This window comes from Xiphophorus couchianus, chromosome 22 (genome assembly GCF_001444195.1).
Source record: "Xiphophorus couchianus chromosome 22, X_couchianus-1.0, whole genome shotgun sequence".
In the NCBI taxonomy this organism is placed as follows: Eukaryota; Metazoa; Chordata; class Actinopteri; order Cyprinodontiformes; family Poeciliidae; genus Xiphophorus; species Xiphophorus couchianus.
The window spans coordinates 10,597,751-10,609,827 of NC_040249.1; the positions used below are offsets into that span (position 1 = coordinate 10,597,751).

At 41.0% G+C, this 12,077-nt stretch overlaps 1 protein-coding gene across 4 annotated transcripts in view; it reads right to left on the bottom strand.

Moving 5' to 3' along the window:
- The window catches only part of zmiz1a (zinc finger, MIZ-type containing 1a), a 123,372-nt gene that overhangs the window by 61,970 nt on the left and 49,325 nt on the right, over window positions 1-12,077 (bottom strand). The window lies entirely within an intron of this gene.

Here is a 12,077-nt window from a genome sequence, read left to right on the forward strand (position 1 = left end):
ATTAAGTAAAACAACACAGAGCTCACTGAGGCATCTCTTCAAACCAGCTTACTCTTGTGAAATTAAACTGTTGTGACATTTTAAGCTATTAGCCGAGAGCAAGTCTGAGACAGGGGACAACGAACATGCACACACAGGAGTCCAGAAACATACGCATGTAAAAGATACACGCAAAGGAAATTAGGAAAGCAGGCTCAGGAGCTTTGTCGGTTCCTATGTTGAACAGGTAAGAAAGAGAAAAGGTGGGGAATAAAGGGTGGGAAAACAGAAATTTTCAAAGTTTATCATTTTAGGACTTCTGTGGATTAGGAATTTTACAAAAGTAGCCAAGAAAAAGTCGCACACACATCATGCACATTTCCCCACACCCAGATTAGTATATTAGTACGTTCATTAAAATGTCTCACAGGAAAAGAAATAATTCAGATGAACCAATGTGTCTGTGCTTCTAAAGCAGTCCATTCTTCTGTGCCTGAGCAGAATAAACTTTAACCTCTGAGGCCAAAGGAGCAAGACGGGAGAGTCACGCTGAAATCTGATCTTCTGGGTTTCCTCTTAGACACAAAAACAGACACCTGAGCCCCGCTAGGGAATGTGGACTCAGCTCCATACATAAAACCCACAATCAACAACACCCGGCCATCTAATAATGCAAAACATCATATAAATAAAAATAATAGTTAAATAATAGTCTGCACTCAGACAAGTCTCGTGAATCACTGTCCTTGTGTACAGGAGATCTCACTTGAAGAAGGTGTGAAGGTATCTATTGTATGTGTGTTTCAGAGAAGAAAGCATGTTTCTGAGAAGAATTGGGAAAAAAAGAAGCAGAAAGCATGTTTTCCAAGAAGTAAAATCTGGTAATTAACAAGCAAAGCTGGAACCAAATGAAACTGGACCAATTGGTTGTGCTTTTAGTTCACCTCCAAAAGATTCTGTTACTTTCCATTTCAACTTTTTTTCATAGAATACAATAGCTAATGGAATCAATAATTATCTTGATTCACTGGAGATCCTTCAGCTTTCATAAATGATCTTTGACATCGACTGATTGAAAGTTTTATATCTTCTTCTTTCAGCTGCTCTCTTGAGGGGTTGCCATGGTGTCTCACCTCTATCCTCTTCAACTGTTACACCAACTATCTCCAAGCGCTCCAGTTGTGCCCATCAGTCTGCTTTGGCGCCTTCCTCTTTTCCTCCAGTCAGGCAGCTCCAACATTCTCCGTACTACGCAGCCATCGTCTCTCCTCAGAACATTTCTGAACCATCTCAGCATTGCCTCTCTAACTTCACTCCAAACCACCAAACTTAAGCTCTTCCTCTGATCTAATTTCTAATCATTTGCATTCTGATGTCTTCAATTCTTACCAAAAACATCTGCTGTTTAAAATAACAGCAGATATAACCCTGCTATTACAGACTTTATTGTTATTACTGTCATCAATTCCCATTTAATACAAAAAAGGAGCAATGTTATGCAAACATATTTCTGTTCCATAGGTTTTTCTGGGATCTATTGACAGGAGGAGTGTGTACGGATTATAATTACATGTTAATATTACTCTGTACTTAGTAAGGTGTTAAAACTTGCGGCTGTACTTTATTTGTATAAAGAGAGTTGAGCTACATTATAAACGGCCTGTCCTTGTGTGCGCTTGTATGCAAGCATGTCTTTTTAATTTTAGCAGTTAATTAAGAGCAGCCACTTCAGCAGGAGCTGAATGGGGGAGCAGCAGCTCCAGGCTCATTGTAGATCCACTAATCCTTCACTTATCTGCACAACGTCAAAACTCCTGCTTGGCCCCCCACCATACTGTGCTTGATTCTCTCCTTATTCTTCCTGTGTCCTTCCTTCTACCTAACCCTTGCATCTCTCCTTTCAGCCTTGTTCCCCTTCCTAGTCTGCTTGAAATCCATCCTTTTATTTACCCTTTCCTCTGGACAAAACAGGCAGGTTGTGGGGAGTAATAAGACAGAGCAGCAGGGGTGGTTTAGCTCTACTAAGGTTATTAGGGCTCACGCTCAAACACACAGTTGCTCACATGGTGACTGAGGTGAAGCCCCATGAGGTCGGGGGCCATTTCTGCTGATAGGGGTGTGTGTGTGTTGAAAAAGCATTTTATGTGTTCATGCTCTGAGGGGGGGAAATGATGAGACCACACACCTTTTACTGAGTCTCACAACTGAAGCTGCTCTGTGCTGCCAGAGAGTTCAATAGAATGATGATCAGACTGACCAAAATCTCTTTTCTTGAAAGCTGGTTAAGCATGCAATTGCAAGCCAGCATTTGCCTGTATCAGTTACCTTTATCAGAGTGTTAAGCTACAGCAAGGATTGAACATTGTCAGAGCTTATCTGGCAATACATTTCTGCCGTTTTAAAGGTTTTTGTAAGATTCGGGTTGCAACTTATAGCCCCTTTTCTTGTCTTTGTGAGTTTTCCAAAAGGGCTGAGGCTGCAAAGTGGGGTTGAAGTCAACCCACTACTGTTGTGGCTCCGAGTCAAAACAGTGAACTTCTTTGAGGGTTAGCCATCTTGACAGCAGTGTTATATTGCATCATTGACAGACAATTCTGGTGCAATGAACACAAATAACTTCTTGCCATTAACACACACTGGATGTGTGTCTGAGAAACAACAAATCCCTCACTCTAGCTAGCTTCTTTGAATGCTCGTATGTGCAGATACTGGATAAAGTCACCTCAATTGATAATTCTGCTTATGGTGGATTTCAAATGGAACTGTTTTGTAAAAGAGGCAAAAAAGTAGAGATGCTGCAATATTTCCTGCGTGTTCCTGCACCTTCCGGTTCAGCTGGCTGAAGAATTAACTTTTTATTCATTCACAAGAAAAACAAATTTGTCTGTTTAGGAATATTTCTAGTTGCAAAACACACACATTCATGCTATACACTGTCTTACTGAAGGAGACTAGACCAATTTTGTATTGTAATGTATTTACATATTTGTATCTATATAATTTATCGACTTTGATTCTTTTTTTTCTTTTAAATTTGCACTAAAACTGAGCAACTATAAGAACATAATTATAGATTTTAATTTGATCTACATTTTGACAAGCCGTAATATGCTCCCTGGAGGTTATCATGTAGTTATAAACCCTTACCGTGAAATGCCTAAACTGCAACTTGGAAGACGACGTAATCTAAGCGAGACCTGCTTTATTACAGTCTGTGACTGCCAGACTCTGCAGTTGGCTAACTATAAATACATTGTGCATAAAGCTGTTGGATTTGTCAAACATAACAATGTGCACAGTCCACACAGAAACTGTTAGTGGAGTCACGTGACTTATACATTGCCTTCTAGTTATGTAGTTGTAACTAGTTCTATATTCACAATAGTAACGATAAAACATGCTCTGGCTGGAAACTGGAAGTTGGTACTGCAGTGCAGTGAGTGTTTTTGAATTTTTTAAACCAAGCGTTGCCATTTCCACTCATGCCACAGTGTGCATATGTGAATGTGGGCATGGTGGGGGTGTAGTGGGAGACTATCAGACATAAACACAAACCCCAGAGACAGTGACAGAAGATGGGAGGGGCTACCAAGCGAGGAGTGCTATGGCCCGTTTCTTGCATTTTCCAATAGCGCAGCTCTGACAACATGAGGCTGGGTCCTTCCTCACTGCTCAGCTGAGCAATCAGGTCACCTCGTCTTGACAGACACAAAAACACAGACATAAACACACGGCGACAGTAACACACATGCACAGACACACTGTGCATGCAGCCCGCAGCTGTTGCCAATGATGTCAGTCCTGATTTGGCCAAACTAGCCTTTTGTTTCGCAGCATGAACGCAGAGCAGAAAAGGAAGCTTCATTTGGCAGTGAAGCAGGAGTATTTTCTATCCCTAAGACTGTTTGGATTAGGACTGAGCTACTGGTTGCTGACTGGAAAGCCTCAACACAAAACAGACCTTTCTTTCAGGATTTAAAATGGAAACCTTGAAGTTGACGGTACCTTTAAAAACTGGGTTATTGGTCAGTTTTAGCAACATAAGTGCAACACAAACACTTGGAATTAAGACGCATGTTAACGAGCCCATCAAAGTCAACACAGGACAGCTGTTGGAATGAGTGTGAAATTAGTCAGGATGCACTGAGATTCAATCATGAATATTAAAGGCAGATGTAACTGTTGACATTCATCAATGGTTTCATTGCTCCGACTGGAAAGTACAACAATTATTTAACCAAAGGAAATGATGGGCAACGGACGTGTTTGATGAGCAATAGAGGAGAATATCATTACTGAGTTATGAGAGACCAGCTTCGGTTAATCTGGTTTATTTTATTGTTCACTTTTAAATGAACTTTTCTTACATTACATTATGTTCACTAACAGGTAAAAGGAATGCCACTAATTTCCTCCTATCATGTTCGCAGGTGGGTTAACATTAACCGGCAGGTAACTATTTTGTCCTCAAAGTCGACGTGTTAGAAGCAGGAAATATGGACAAAAGTAAATATAGGTGCAAATTTGTGCACGCCAAGTTGTGATGGATCAGATGCTCACTGATGCGCAAGAGAAGAAGGCTTGCTGTGTGGTCTGCTCAGATGATTTACTGGACTCTAAATTGCTTAGGTTAATGGGGATTCTAATAGAAAGGTGGTAGAACAGAGCAAATCAAGGTCTGTTGCATATGCAGCAGCATCAAGTGGCCATGTTGACCCCTTTCCACCATTATAGTGGAAAAAAGTGGGCTGGTCTGGCTTAAGGAGGAAAAAAAAGATCCAAATTCCTCAACAATGAAATCCAGCAAGCATCTGTGGGACAAATAAGTATAATCCACAGAGGCTCCGTTTCACAGCTTACGCCACAGATACCACAGCCCAACTTCAGGGGTGTGGTGTCCATGCCTCAAAGGTTCAGTGCAGCTTTGGGAGCAAGATTCAGACCAACGCACTATTAAGTAGGTGGTAATAATGTAATGCCTGATTGGAGTAGAAGTATTTAAGATTAAAATGATCCAGTGCATAAAAAAGTAAGTTCCCATAACATATTAATAATCCTATTTGGTGCAAAATTAAAGGGCAATTTCATCCGTCTACTGCATCTACTTAATTCAGTGGTCTATGTTACCAGAGTCAACCCAGGACAAATCACTAGTTCATCACATGGCACATTTCCCAATGAAACCAAGGAATTACCTAGAAATCAGTTTCTTCTTATGGATGAATCTATGTGTATGAAGCAATGTCGTACGAGGTAAAAATCAAGGGAACAAACATACAGCCCACTTGTACTTTAGCGACTGAGCACAAAACTGTCAACAGATAAATATGAAAGGCAACAAGCTCTTAATAATTGTCAGCCTCCTCTGCAGGTTATGAAAGTACAAAACCCCTAAAAACATAAAGTTTGACACAGTGGCTGTGGTGAAATACCCCCCCACCCCCTTATCTAACATGCGCACACAGACACATGCACACAACACTCTCCGCCTCCAATCCTCTGATGTCTGTTGGCAGATCTGTCTCAGGAGCCTAATTGGTACTTTCTTATTTTTTTCCCTCTTTCTCACCCTCTAACTCTGTCACTCTCTCATTCGGCTGTGTGCGTGCATGAGAACTCAGATGCGCTTGTGTCTGTTGCAGCAGATAAAAAGCATAGGAGTCCTGTGTGTCTTCATGGCAGGAGGATAAGAGCGTGGGTGCCACTAAATGAAACAGAGGCTGAAGCAACTGCACACTCTGCGGCTATGTGATAGGGCGAGCCAACTCGGTTAACCAAATCTTGGAATGAGCCACTGAAACCAGGCGTGCGCCACTCAAGCACACACACGCATGCATAGCTACAGACGAACACAGAGACACACACTGACAAAAAGTTGTCCCAATGCCCAGGCAGGAATCCTGCTGCCAATAATGAGGAGGTTTGGAGATGTGCATTTGTTTGAGCAGATCCAAAAGACACACTTTAATAGCTAACTGGATGGCTTGCACACACTGCCTATCGCACACCAGTTTTAGTCCACAGATTGTTGATTTTCTGTGTAGCTTCTTTTATAACGAAGCACACACGCTTACATATCACACCTGCTGACACGAGATACAAACATAACACAAGGCATTCTGCTACTACTGCTATTATTCTGTCAGTGACATTTTTTGAAAGCAATCCTTGTTCTCTTGACATTTCACGCGGCAGCGGCTGCTTACAGTAAACTCTTGATCTGAGATGCGTTTCTTGGAAGCACGGCAGCCGGGGCTTGCTTGTTGGAGCGATGATTTGATTAGGGTTTTGCGCTGATTACAGTCTTGTTGGTTACAATATACAGTTCTGTCGGGGAGAGCAAGAGGGCAGGAGCAGGAGAGATTGAGAGTGGGAACGTCAGTTTGTCAAGCTGTCAGGAGCGATACTGTATCGTGCTTCTGAGGTGTTTGTGTGTAGGCGAGACGCTCAAAATGAATCAGTTTAGATCAAAGAGTACCAGAGAGGGTATTAATACAAATCTTTTAGCAGCTATAAGCACTCAGCAGGGCCATACATCTGAGTGCATGTGTGTACGAGTTCCTCTAAATTAAATGGCGGCAATAAGGAAAAGGAAAAGCATACCTGAACTGGGCTTTTCAAAAACCAAGTGCCTTTTCCCTCACAGTTGCACTGGAGAACTGCAGAGTTGCAGCAGCTCAGCTCTGGTGCCCAACGTTAGCTAAGAACAAATAATATGAAAAGCCTCAAAGACCTTTTCCCTTTGTAAGCTTTTTAAAATGTTAACCAAATCAATCTAGCTTCCTTTTTTTACTCCAAGAACCTGCCGTGCAGTTACTGATTCCCTGTAAATCGACAGAAACTCCTGAGATTATTTCAAAGAAATGCAGCAAAGCATTTGATAACTGAAAGCCTGGGACAAGGTGTAATTATTCCCTTCCATGTGTTGTGCTTTCCATTAATTGGACGTATGCCACTGAACCTTGCTATGATCGTTTAATTGACAGCAGCAGAGACACAGATGCCCATCTGAACGCAGGCCGTATAGCCAACATAGAGTGTGCCTGGCAGAACATGTAATTATGACGCTGTGTGAGACCTAATCGCAGGTCAGGTCTGTGTTGCCCCCTGTGAAACGGCATCTGAACACTAGAGAAGCTGTGATCTGACATGTGTTGACAGCTTTTGTGAAGCTTTAAACTATGGACACAGATTTTAGACGATTCTCCGTAAGGGTTATACCAAGATGCTAATTATGGAAAGTAACAACATACTTGGGCCTTTTTCATATCACAGTCACGGTCATAGTGACTGTGATAATAAAGACATTGTGCAGGACATTGTGATGAACAAAAAGAAAAAATAAGAACCACAACGATATGGGTTAATCTTAATCAATATTCACAAAATTATGATACAGGAATGCAATTACACATTTTCCTGGGCGTTGTACAGCCTTAATTAAAATACTGTGTACTAACCTCCCTTCTGTAGATCATTTATATTAAAATTAAAACCAGCAGAGTTGCACATCTGACATTTTAAACGGTCTTTAGCATCTTCTATTTAAGATTAGAGTGACATGGTGTATCAAAACAGCAGCTTCCATCTGTATTACCTAGATGAATACAGAGAAACCTTTCCTCTAGGATTCTCAAAAAGCTCCCAACATTTCCAAATGTCTAACCCTGAGCCCACCTGCAGTCAAAACTACAACACTGAGGAGTGTTGCTGCTGCTAGTGTTTAGCTATGCTGCATTTACTGATCTTTACTGATCAGGAATGTTGAGTTTCTGACTGGCCACTCTCCAGTTAGGGCAGATCAGGCTGAAAAATGTCAGATTACAGCAATCAGTCAATTCCTCGGCTCATGACTTAAGAAGATTAATCGTTTTTTGTTTTTTTTGTTTTGTCCAGATTTCTAGATGTCTTTAGTCAAAACAAAAGAGCAAGTTTTACTAGCAAGCTGAAAGAGTTTTACCTTCAGAAACATGCAAAGTAAAAAGGAACACAAAGTAAATCAGAAAATTGTCTGAGAGGATTTTATAGATTGCAGATTGGGGGGAGGGGAGAGGTGGGGAGGCAGCGAGACAGATCAGAATTAATCCTCTTTACTCTTTGTTTGGTAATCTGATTTAGTCAGATTTTTCTGCTTCTATCTCTGGTTGTGGTTACTGATGCTGTCCCTGGACTGACCACAACGATTTTCACCTTCAGTGCCCCTTCCACTCCCACCCATGTCCCCTCCTCGTCCCCTTCTATGTTGATGTTTTAGAGGGACATATAAACAAAATGGGGGTAAACATAAATCCCTCGCTGTGTTTGCCAAATCCTGCTATGTGTCTGCGTGCAAACTATATTCCGTTGAAGAGAAGTACAACAAGGCTGTCCCTGCTCCACATAAATGACCTACTTTGCACATTAACACACATTTACATGACAGCGAGATCCAAGGGAGCTTCATATTTTCTATCTAGCTTTAAAGTGCAATATGACTCTTGTTCAATTCTTAGAAGCTGCGGCATTTTTAGAAGCCTCCTGTCATGTTTGAGGAGATCACAGAGACAGCAAAGCTGACTCGAGTTCTGTTAAGCCACAGTAGGGAAAACGTGCTCATAATGTGCAGAACGCTCGCGAGCAGAATTGTACTTTTGTCGTGCAAGTGCGTTAAAGGGAGATGAAGCTGAGACAGAGGCCCACCTAAGGTGCTCTCAGCTCAGGCAGAGCTATTTCCAGACCAGCAGCCCCTCCCGTCCCTGCGCCTCCAACCTTTGGTGGGGGAAACCACACCACTGCTCAGGCCCAAGTCACAGACACGACTCAAGAATGGATCCATTATTCACACAGACACACATACCATACTCAGGGGACTGGCACACACGGCTGGGATGTGGTAGCGCTGAACGAATGCTCACTTTTACTTAACTTCACTTAACTAAAATGCCCCAGTAAGTCACATAATGAGATTCGAGTTTGTTTGGGGTTTTTATTGGCTTTTTTAAACTACGCACTACTCAGCTTTTTGTGCCATTAAAATTGTCAGGCGTACCCTCTGTGATTTGAGAACACAGAGTAACTGAAACAGCCTGGAGCAGAATAGATTTGCTTCTCTGTGAATGAAGCGTAGAGTAGAAATGCACCGATCAGGTCGATTTCTGAGTTTCCCCAATTGTGACCAATTCCTCTGTTTTCCAAAGAGTGATAACACCATACAAGAGCAAAAGATGTCTTAATAAAATTAAGAAATCAAGAGAGTTATGTATGTGAGTATATGCTCCCATATGATCGGAAATTAGTTTTTGGTCAGACGTACTTAATGAAAAAAATGGGGGGGGGGGAAGTCAGATTTTTCTGTTTTTGACCAATCAAGGGCCAATTCCGATCTCTTGCTGGTTGATTTGTGCATCTCTATTGTAAACAGTGCACAAATATATATATAAAAAAAAACCAACAGTCTAAGAGTGATAAAAGTGAACACATTGTACAAAGTTTAGAGAACGCTTGATGGCACAACACAACTCCACAAAACTTGACATGGATGAATATGTAAGTGCTCTCCCTCTCTGTCTCATACACCGACACGCACGCATTCACAAAGAGCCCAGATTGCATTCGAGTTTTGCTCATGGACCATGATAAGAAAATGTGGTAAATGCATAATCTGATATGCATGACTGGAGGTTTCTCTCTGCCTTTCTTTCCCTCTTGGAAATCGCAGGTTGCATCCATAATTTACACCAGCCTCCGTCTGTTTCTCTCTCTTCCACGCGGCTCCCTCCCTGTTTTTCTTTCCTCTCCATCTCCCCTTCTCTCTCCTGGCAATCTGGCTTTTGCAGCTTTGCTCATTAGCATACTGCAAAATGTGCAGATGCCACCAAAAAGTATTCACCTTCCAGCACTCTGATGCTGTTTCACATGTACACAAACTACACCGTCGACATTTTGCACAACTATCCCCAACAAAGGCGACAAGATTAGATCTCCTTTCTTTTAATGTGTCTGAGAAATAATATGGAATCCTTTGGTCTGCTGTCTGTTGTTTCCTTGCAGCCTCATTCAACCCAATTACATCATCCATCATGGTGGTCAAAGGTTTTCGACACTGCGATGATGACTGCCATGGGTTTAAATAGACACTTAGAATTTATGGAGTCCAAGGGATAGGCAAATGCATAATACTCATGCTGTTCAAAGGCTAATTGAAGACAATATTCATGCATGTTTTTGCATGAAATTGATCCTGCAGATTGTGGAGCACGAAGCTGCTGGTGAAATCGAGATAAAAATTTGTCCTTCTTTCAAATAATATTATTGATGAAGGCTGGTCAATGGTATTACGTGCTGAGTTCACACTGGCTCAGCACTGCTCGGCTCATTGAAGCTGACAGTGCAAAAGTATTCATACCCTTTGAATCTTTTTTTTGCATTTGGTAATGTTGAAACCACAAACCTCAAAGTGTTTTATTAGCATTTCATGTGACAGACCACTACAAATCAGTGCATGTTTGTGAAGTGGAAAGAAAAAAAAACCATGTGGTTTTCAAATTCACTTGCAAATAAAAATCTGAAAGGTGTGAAGTAAATTTTTACTCCGCCTCTGTTAGCGATTGCTTGCAACCACCTTTTGCTGCAATCACATGGTAAATTTGTTTTTTACAAAACTGAATAAATGCAGTCAAATTGGGTGATATTCTGTGAACACCAATCTTCATGTCATGCCACAGATTCTTGGTTTACTTCTTGACTTTGACTGGGCCATTCTAATGCATGCATTCAAGCCATTTTACTGCAGCCTTGATTAATTTGTTTAGAGTTTATGTGCTACTGGATGGTGAACTTAAAAGGTTTTCTTACTAGAAAACCTTGTATTTAGCTTCATTCGGCTTCCCAGCAACTCAAAACGTTCAGTTTAGGTCTTGTCTGACCAAATGAAACTTCCGTCCACAAGTTTGCTATGTATCCTACATTGTTTGGTGCAAACTGCAAAGCTTTCCTTCAGCAATATTTTTACTTCTATATAAGGAAAATGTGTGCATTGCACATATCAGCTCCTCTTTTGACAGATTCTCCAACCTGAGGTGTTGATCTCTACAGCTTCTCCAGAACTGCCATGAACCTCTTGGTTGCTTCTCTGATTAAACCTCTTCTTGACTGTCAGCTTAGGTAGATGACTTGGTAAGTCTTGGTCAGCTTGCAGTTGTGCAATTTTAGACAAAGCTAAAATTTTTATAAGAATGTTTAATTTTGCATTGGTGACCCTAATTTTCCTCAATAGTCTCATTCTGTTCTACCATAACAATGTTTCCATAACTCACCCTGAGCTTTCTGGTTAGGATCAGGAGAATCTATATCAGTTGTCTGCAAAAAGGACAGTAAGAGTCTCTGTTGTACACACTGACATTTCAATAAGGACTTTGATTTAATGTATCGTTCAGCTCTGAGATGTTCGAAACTTGTGGAGATTGTTTTACAACCCAAACCTGCTTTAAACCTCCCTGAACTGTCTGATTCATGATGTTTGTTCACAACTGTTCTCTAAAAAACCTCTGAGGTCATCACAGAGCTGTAATTATCCTGAGACTAATCAACGCACAAGAGTGCTAGATGTACTAACAAGGCACTAGATTTTATTCAAGTAAAAACCCATTCACAGCTAAGCACTTCGTTTTTTTTTAGGTTGTTACATATAATATCCATTAAATGGACAGAAGTTTGTGGTTGTAATGTGACAAACAGTGAAGTAGCTTAAGGGGAATCAATGTTTGTGCAAGTCACTGCATAAGATTGGGGTCTTTCTATAGACATAAGCCACAAAAACCACATCAGAAGTAAGAACTGTTCGCTATTCTCAGAGACTGAAACTGTCCAAGTGGCAGGTGCAAGTTGTCTAACCGTCCAAAGCGGAAACACAATGACATAAATATACACATATCCATATTTACAGTAGTATAATGAAATGAAAATTGTTAATGGTTGCACAATGGTCGGTGCAGAAACAAATGCTTTTATTTGCAAATGACTGGATATTCAGATAAAACTCTTTATATTCTTTTGCTCATCAAAAACAAAGCCTGTTTTCACACTCTCCTCTGCTTTACTGTACAACCTGAACAAAGTGA